Raw genomic sequence first — 8220 nt, 5'->3', positions numbered from 1 at the left:
AAAAAAAAAAAAATGGAGAAGAAAAAAAAATCTGATTCATTGAACGAGGGGGAGCCTCTGCATTTACTCAACAAATACCACTTGATTCCTAGTGGTTTGACTTTCCTAAGTTATGGTTAGATTCTCTTGCCGAAAGTCCAGCTATCCGATCACTACTAGGATTTGAATCTAGTGTTTGTCGAACTCCAAGAGCTGCACACACACTTTTATCATGAGATCTATGCTTTTCACATGTTACATCACATTCTTTGTGAGGAATCTTCTAAAGAATGTGCACATTGTGTTTTTAAGTAATTGTGTTTCTTGGATATTCTTGTGTGTTTTCAGGTACAAATCTAAAATTCCTTACTTGCGCCGCTATATATTTTTTTTTTCTTGTTCATTGTTTTCAGTGTTTATGGTTGTTTTTAGTGAAGGGAGGGGGGGTTTGGGTTATCCTACATTTATTGGTTTGGTAAGGGAGATTGGCATTAGTTGGTTTGTTGTTGCTATCTATTGCTTATTTATTACTTACTTCTTGCATGTTATTAATTTTTACTTCTTCTCGTCTTTGCTTGTGTGGTTTATTATCTTGCTTACGTTATTTCAGCTTTCTTTGTCAATTCATGACAAAAAACAGGGGAGAATTTTGAGGGAGATTGTTAGGTTCCAATTTTCATTTATTCATATTTTCATCTCATGCTTCAAGATAATCTGGTCATATGTCTATTGTTTTTCCATATACTCTTGTGGCACTAATACTTGTTTTGTAGATCTTGACCTTAAGCAAGAAGTTTGTTTTGTTGGCTGTAATGGGTTGGGGTGATTAGGATTTTATTTGTTAGGTGTTTTTTGTCACGGCATTACCAAAGGGGGAGATTGTTAGTTTTTTCTTATTGGCAATCCGATTTGACAAAACTCCTTTCAGTTATAATTTTTTTCGATCTTTTATTTCAGTGAGGCTATGAGTATTTAGATGCGAATTCAATTCGAATTGTGCCTATACAAAGGAATTCGTTATCTTAATCTTATCATGTTTGCCACTTCGCTGACTATGTCAGCGATCGAGCTGGGAGTTAAGATTTTACACTCAATCGAACTTTCTTGTGCTCGAGCATATATCCTTGTTCTGAAACACGCATTTTAGTCAGATCACTCGAGTATCCATTCCTGCACTCTAGCAGAGATCGCGATTCTATTTGCTATAAATTTGTGATTAATTTAGTTTCTAGAGTACAACTTCCAGATCTTCTTCTTGGGTATTAGAGTTTTCAGCTGGAGCTTCTTTGCTTATTTCCTTTGATATCTGTGAGAGTTTATATCATGAATTGAGTGGATTATATCAAATGGTTTGCTTGCTTTGTTTTATTCACAAAAGAGAGAGAGTTTTTTTTTGGTGGACTCTGTGGAATTTGGGCCTGAAGCTTTGGTGGATTCCGGAGTGACTCATTGTCATGATTCCACATCGGCGTTATGGATTCAACGTTGGACAAGATAATTCCAATGTGAAGATGGTGTTGGAAGAGACACATTGGGGTCGGTTCAATTCGGGATGATTCGCTAGGTAATTGAGAGTACACTTGTGTAATTCCTTTTTGTCTTCTTAGTGGATTGTTTTGTGGCTTTGACCTGTGATTTTTTTTATCACAATTGGAGGCGCTCCAATTGTGATTTTTCCATATTAAATCGTTGTGTCGATTTGTCTTTGATTGTTTGATTAGGATTGTTATTTACTGTTTAAAATTGATACATAATCACAGATCAATATCTTGCGGATTTTAGATTTTTCACTAACCAAGTGATAAATTTAGCCTTTGGAGGGGAGAAGTTATTCCATATTAACTCAGCTACTCCAAACATAGAACCTATGCTGAGTTCACACCAATGAACCTGATGAATCTGTTTTCCATCTTAGGGAATTCATAGAATTCATTATTCATGTTGGGCCTTCCCCAAGCATACTCTACATGCTTCTTACCTCATATTCTTCCCGTGCATAGAGGTTTCTTCTGATAGTAAAGCACTAGTGTCTTTGGTTTCCTTTTCTGTTTATTTGCATGCTCAGGGAGTTCTTATTTTCTTCAGATAGGTAATAGAATCTAGGAAAATGATTCATGAGACTTGCATCACGCAGCCAATTGTCCACCCAGAATTTCACTCTTTTACCATCCCCAATTCTAATCTACACATTATCCAGGTAGAACTTGTGGGGTCTATCATTACATTGAGCCACATAAATTATATCCTTCCACAAGTTAGAACCAGAGCTAGAAATTGCACTAGAGGGAGGCCATCCACCCCCCACTATTCCATACTTGCTATTGATAATTTGTTTCCATAGTACATCATCTTCCTAGCCAAATCTCCACCACCACTTCAATAGAAAGCACTGATTAGCTACTTTGATGTTTCTAATTCCCAACCACCCTCCTCTCCTTGTCTTTTATTCTTTGTTACCTCTTTCCAATTCACCAAATGTAATTTCTTTCTCAGATTTGAATCACCCCAGAGGAAGGCAGCATGTAGCTTATCAAGTTCCTTTGCAACACATTTAGGAAGCTTAAAAAGAGACATATAATAGATTGGCAAACATGACAAAACAAATTTTATTAGTGTTACCCTCCCTACAAATGATAGTAGCCTTCTTTTCCATCCAGCTAGCTTCTTCTTGAAATTCTTCACAACTGGTCTCCAAATCATTTTCTTGCTTGGGTTGGCACCTAATAAAGGCATGCCTAGGAATTTCAAGGGTAATTTCTGGCTTAGACAATTCATTTTTTAGGCAAAATCATCAACCAAATCATCAAGGACACCCACTCCACACACAACACTCTTGTGGAAGTTGAAATATAGCACATAACACAACCAAGGAATGATGTGCGTCACTTTCTTTTTGTCCAAAATGGTGTGTGCCACACCCACAGTGGTGCATGCCATACTTGCACCATTCTATACAAAATGCATAAATTACTTGGCATGGCGCGCACCATATAGTGCACTACTCCTGGGGTAGTGTGTGCCACTCTTGAAATAGCATAGGTTTATGAGAAAATGGTGTGCGCCACTTGACCCCTGCAGCACGCCACCTTATGTGTAGTGCATCTGGTTGTCGCTGCACCTGTTGTACTTTTATAATCCATCCGAAAATTGTCTGGTTGACTTTGTGCACACCCTCGAACCTCTTCTTCTATAAATAAAGGCATTATTCAACCATTTTGAAGAAGGAGAAGCCTAGTGAGTGCTTTGCTATTGAGCAAAGAATTAGTGACAAAAAGAGGTCATGATGCTCTTCTCTCTTGCCTTCATCTTATCCACAATCCATTTGTACTCCAAAAATCAAACCTCTATCACCTCCAAATAGTACTCAAACACTTCTTCCTCTACAAGTATGTACTTCAAAAATCAAACCTCTATCACCTCCAAATAGTACTCAAACATTTCTTCCACACACTATAAGAAAAATGAGTTTAGACGGCATTTTTTTAACGGCGTTTTTTTAAACCTCGCTTTTATTATTATTTAACGATGTTTTATAGAAACGTCGCACATTGTTTTAATAAAACGACACCATTTTTAAATAAGAGCCGTTTAAAACTGCCTCCAAATGTGTTGTACCTCATGCGCCTATTTTGAATCTTAGAGTACGTGTTAAAGCTTTGTAAACCCTCATTTTGAATCTCACGCCTTCACAATCCTCACGTCTCTCCTTTGCTCACCCCCAATTGCTTCTAAACCCTTGAGAGCGATTTCGATTCAGAGCGATTTTGTTTGAGATTAATCTTTGAGATTCATAGAGATTCATCAGAGCGATATCGACGAAGCTCCACTCTCCCCCTGTCTCTCTCGATTCATCCTTTGTTCTTTGCGATATCGATCTGAAGCTCTGGGAGATTATGAAGAGAGAAGAGGGGTTGGTTTCGATCGCAGAGGAAGTGATCTCAGGAAAGGCTATGCTTGATTTCTTAGATCCGTCTCAGAGCGATTTCGATTTTGAAGTTCTCTCTCTCGATTTCGAAGTTTCACCGCGAGGTATTGATCTCTCTCTCTCTCTCTCTCTCTCTCTCTCAAGCTCTTCCTTCTCGTCTCTCTCGATTTGGTTATTGAGATCTATTGCTTATTTGTGTTGTGTGTGTGTGTATATATAAATGTTTGGTTTCTTCGTTTTCTTTCCCCCCCCCACTATGTCACTGTTTAGCTTACCTGAAATCTTAGTTACATTTTTTCTAACCTTCTAATATGTAAAATTTTATTTCCTCAAACTCCTCATTTATCACCTCTATTTTTCGAACCTTCTGGTATGTAAAATTTTTATTTCCTCAAACTCCTCATTTATCACCTCTACGTAATTAGCATTTTTTGTTTCTATGAAGAAATGGTTGATTGGAAATCTAACAGTATAGATGTTCAGTATTACAATATTATTCTTAACAAGGAGATTCTGATATTGAAGTGATTGGGCTTTTAAAAACATTTTCCAAGAAGAAGTTGATAATATTTTCCAAGAAAATTTTTTATTTTTGGACATCACTTGTAAGGCCGGATAGCATACTAGGCATTTATTTTTGTGACAAGATCACCTAAGACTAACACAAGCTCAATCTAACACTACTTGGTGCTGCAACATCATCCAGGCACCATTTTCAAAATGATACAAATACTGTTGAGGAGTATCAGAGGAACTCTCAAGCATTGTGTTGCATAAATAAGACCTATGAGCTGCCCCTTAAATGACTTTGTCTTGCCTCCAGAGAAGCCTGAGAAGCTCCACCCTCTTGGACCTAGAATCCACTCCTCATTTAGTATTGCGAGAGCATTTGCTAGGAGCAGAAAGCCTTCAAGTAGAGTCCAAAAACCCATTTTCTGCATGATGAAAATCTTGTTTAGCAAAGACTTGCAATCTTCAAGAGAACTTGATTAGAAGTTAAGTATTTCCACAAACAAATAAACCCAACCACCTAATCTTCAAGTGAACAAACAAGAGAACATATATATAAAAATTTAGAGGGCCAAATTAAAAGACATTTTTAGAACTTTAGGCTAAAAGTTAAATTTCAAAAAAATGCCACTGTGTGTACGGGAATGTTTTGATAAGCAAACAAGAGAACAAAGATATAAATGTGTGTATATATTTTTTATTTTTGTATAAATTTAAATGTGTATGTAAATCTGGATTCTACTAGTCTAGAAGGATCTATCAACGGGTTTTTAGTATAGGAGCTCTTTTCTTTCTTTATTATTATTTTTAAAGTTCCTACATTAGCAATGAAGAATGTTGTAAGAAGTTTGTCCATTTGTTATGCCACTAGCACTAGGTTTACTCCAAGCCAACATTTTTGCATTTGGTTGGTACTTTTTAGTGGCATGAAAATGATGTATCAACAGTCTGTGATGTTCAGGCACCGATACAAGTGGCACAAGGCAGAACTGAAGAGCTGGTGAGTTTTTATTACCAATCACCAAAGAAGAAAAAGATGCAGAGCTGTTGAGTTTTAACAGTTCAATAGTCTTCTGTAATTGAATATGTGAATACATTTTGTTACCAAGTGCGTCTGGATTTCTTTGTTATCCTCTGCTTAGTTTGTGTAGAAAATTATTGTTAATCAATACATATAAGTTATGCTCTGTTTGGATGCATTTTTTTTTTTGTTTGAGTTCAAACATTTGTAAAGCATCTATATGTATATGGGTTCATTGATTGTTTAAGACCCATTGTTTTGTGTCTTTTCTTTTTAACAATAACAATTCATTACTAATAAAAATGAAAAAACAAAAGAAAAAAATAATGGAGTTTTAAATATAGCCGTATGCATTTTCCATGCCGTGTGGTTTACAGGTATGTTAAACACAGTTTTCCATTAGTGTCTGCACAAATGCTGTAAACATTCTAACATTCATGAGATTGTAACTTTTGCAGCTCCTACATCAGTGCCAAAATAGCTACTTTTTCCTGGAGTTCCAGTGCTTTTAATACTCACAGGATTTGTCGTATGGTGTACTTACATGATATTCGTGGTTAATGACACACCAAAAGTTTACAGATATATTGGACAGAGATGGATATTTCTGGCCTCTTAACTTCTGCTGGTATCAATTCAGGCTTTTGTCTTGTGGCTTTTGCACTATACTCCGTTTTGAGAAAACAGCCTAGCAATGCAAGTGTGTACTTTAGACAAAGGCTTGCTCAGTTACGGGCAAAACGCAACAACCATTTCTCTTTTGACAGATTTGTTCCATCCCCTAGTTGGATAGTAATGACCTGGGAAGCATCTGAAGTAGAAATATTAGCTTCTGGGGGATTGGATGCAGTGGTTTTCCTCAGGATTGTTGTTTTCAGGTAATTATATCTTGACTTAAACTTGTAAAGTGAAAGTTCATTCATGTGTCGTAGAGGTGCATGTAGTCTTGATTTGGAGACTTACTAGGAATGACTGATATGTGGAGGTTTTTTTGTTGTTACATTGCTGGGTAATGTGATTGTTTCCATGAACTACATTGATAAGGGATTTATTGTTGACTGCCTATCACAAAGAAAAAGAAAAATAAATATTATATTATATTACTGCTGTCTGAGATTGATCGAGTAGCTTTGGTAAAATAACTTGCTACTTATATATATATATATATATGTTCGAGTGTCATCTGTTCCTGCATAACTTAAATATTATATTATTTGGAGCTGCACACGAACTGAGCAATTGATAAAAAAAAGTTCATATGTAACTTGCTTATGAGCTTGTTCAAGGTTCTTTCCCTTTCAACAAAGGACATTTTTTTGGAAGGAATACACTATATATTGCTTTAGCCACAATAAAAGTAATGATAAGAAAAACGATGCAACTACAAGTTGAATGTCTTATGCTTCTGCTGGCATCATTAGCATTGGGCTTTAATTTTTTTTTTTTTTTGAGCCATTTATAATATGAGGATCATGTTTTTAACAGTGAATGACAAATACTGTAATTTTTTAGTGTTTCATTTCATACAAGGTATCTCACAGTTTTTTATTTCTTTTGAACTTTTAGGATTATAAAATCCACAGAGATGAGATACATACAAAACTGGTTCAAATAATGAGAGAAAGGTTATTTGTCCATTTGCAGGAAGTTGGCTATTTTCAACGTGTCTTAACTTCTTTCATTTTGTTTTGTGAGTTGTTATTAACTTCAAATTGAAACTTCTGGAATTTTTTTCCCTACATATTGCCAGCATTAGGGAGTGTAATTGCCATTGATTTGTTCCGATATTGCAATATTTGAAGAAATTTTTTTTTTGCCTTGGAGACCCCTGTTAAAAGTGTACCAATAGTGTAAAAATTCGCTCACTGAAATTACTGGTTTGCCTACTCTTTATATACAATGTGATGCAGCACAGCTGGCAACTAGCACAAATCAATTAGTTATTTAGGAAGTATTTCTGTCCTAGGGCAATTCATCATTACATTTGCTGGAACTGTAGGCAGAGAATGGCACTTTGGTTTTACAGAGCAATTAGTAACACTACTAAATTCTGTAGGGTAGACTAGGGCCTGACTTTTGGGATTTGATTTTCTTTCTTCTATTTTTGATCAAGCCTGGTACTTCTTTGGCCTAAGAACTGAAGAACAACTATAGTGCTGGAAATGTTCCTTCACATTTCACAGCGAATGTAGATTGAATATGTTTTGTTTTCAATTAATTGTTTTGAATTAAGGCATACATACAAATTTCTGAATTTTATGAAAATCTACACAAGCTAAATTCTTACTTAAATGTCATTGTAAGAGTCTAAACATTCTGACATATGCTTTTTGATTTTTGTTCAACGTTTGTGGTTGTGTTTTATTACTAAGAATTGCTTGTTTCTAAAAAGGATTTTGAATAATTATAAATGTTATGGAGTAGAATGGGATTCTGAGAAGCATGATTTACTAAGATCTACCCATAATCTGTCACACTACTGTAGTACAAAATTAATTCAAAGGTAGTGCCTCTTTGCACATAAAAGGATATATTGACTGCAATGAATATACGTGGAGGTGGCAACTGGTATAATTTCTGCTAACTGTTCCCATTTTCCATAGTTTCAAGCTCTAAATAATTTACATGGTTCAATTGCTTATGCTTGGGATCTAGTTTTAAATTTTAGAATATTTTATATATCAATGCACCTCTATGGGCATTTTGATTTTTTTCTTTCTTTTTTCTTTATATTTATTTATTTGGAGTAGCAGCTTTATCATCAATAAACTGAAACATAACCTAT

General features: G+C 35.4%; 1 long non-coding RNA gene across 1 annotated transcript; it reads left to right on the top strand.

The window, feature by feature from the left end:
* The first annotated feature begins 3667 nt into the window (after nucleotides 1-3667).
* Nucleotides 3668-6523, top strand: LOC114302585 (uncharacterized). The gene is made up of 3 exons (XR_014339709.1): nucleotides 3668-4008; nucleotides 5362-5414; nucleotides 5894-6523. It is a non-coding gene; the product is annotated as an uncharacterized LOC114302585 (long non-coding RNA).
* Nucleotides 6524-8220: the final 1697 nt, after the last annotated feature.

The sequence above is a fragment of the Camellia sinensis genome, chromosome 9 (genome assembly GCF_055761805.1).
Source record: "Camellia sinensis isolate YWXY chromosome 9, ASM5576180v1, whole genome shotgun sequence".
NCBI classification, from domain to species: Eukaryota; Viridiplantae; Streptophyta; class Magnoliopsida; order Ericales; family Theaceae; genus Camellia; species Camellia sinensis.
Note: the sequence above shows the minus strand (reverse complement) of the source record. Positions and strands in the feature narration are given on the sequence as shown.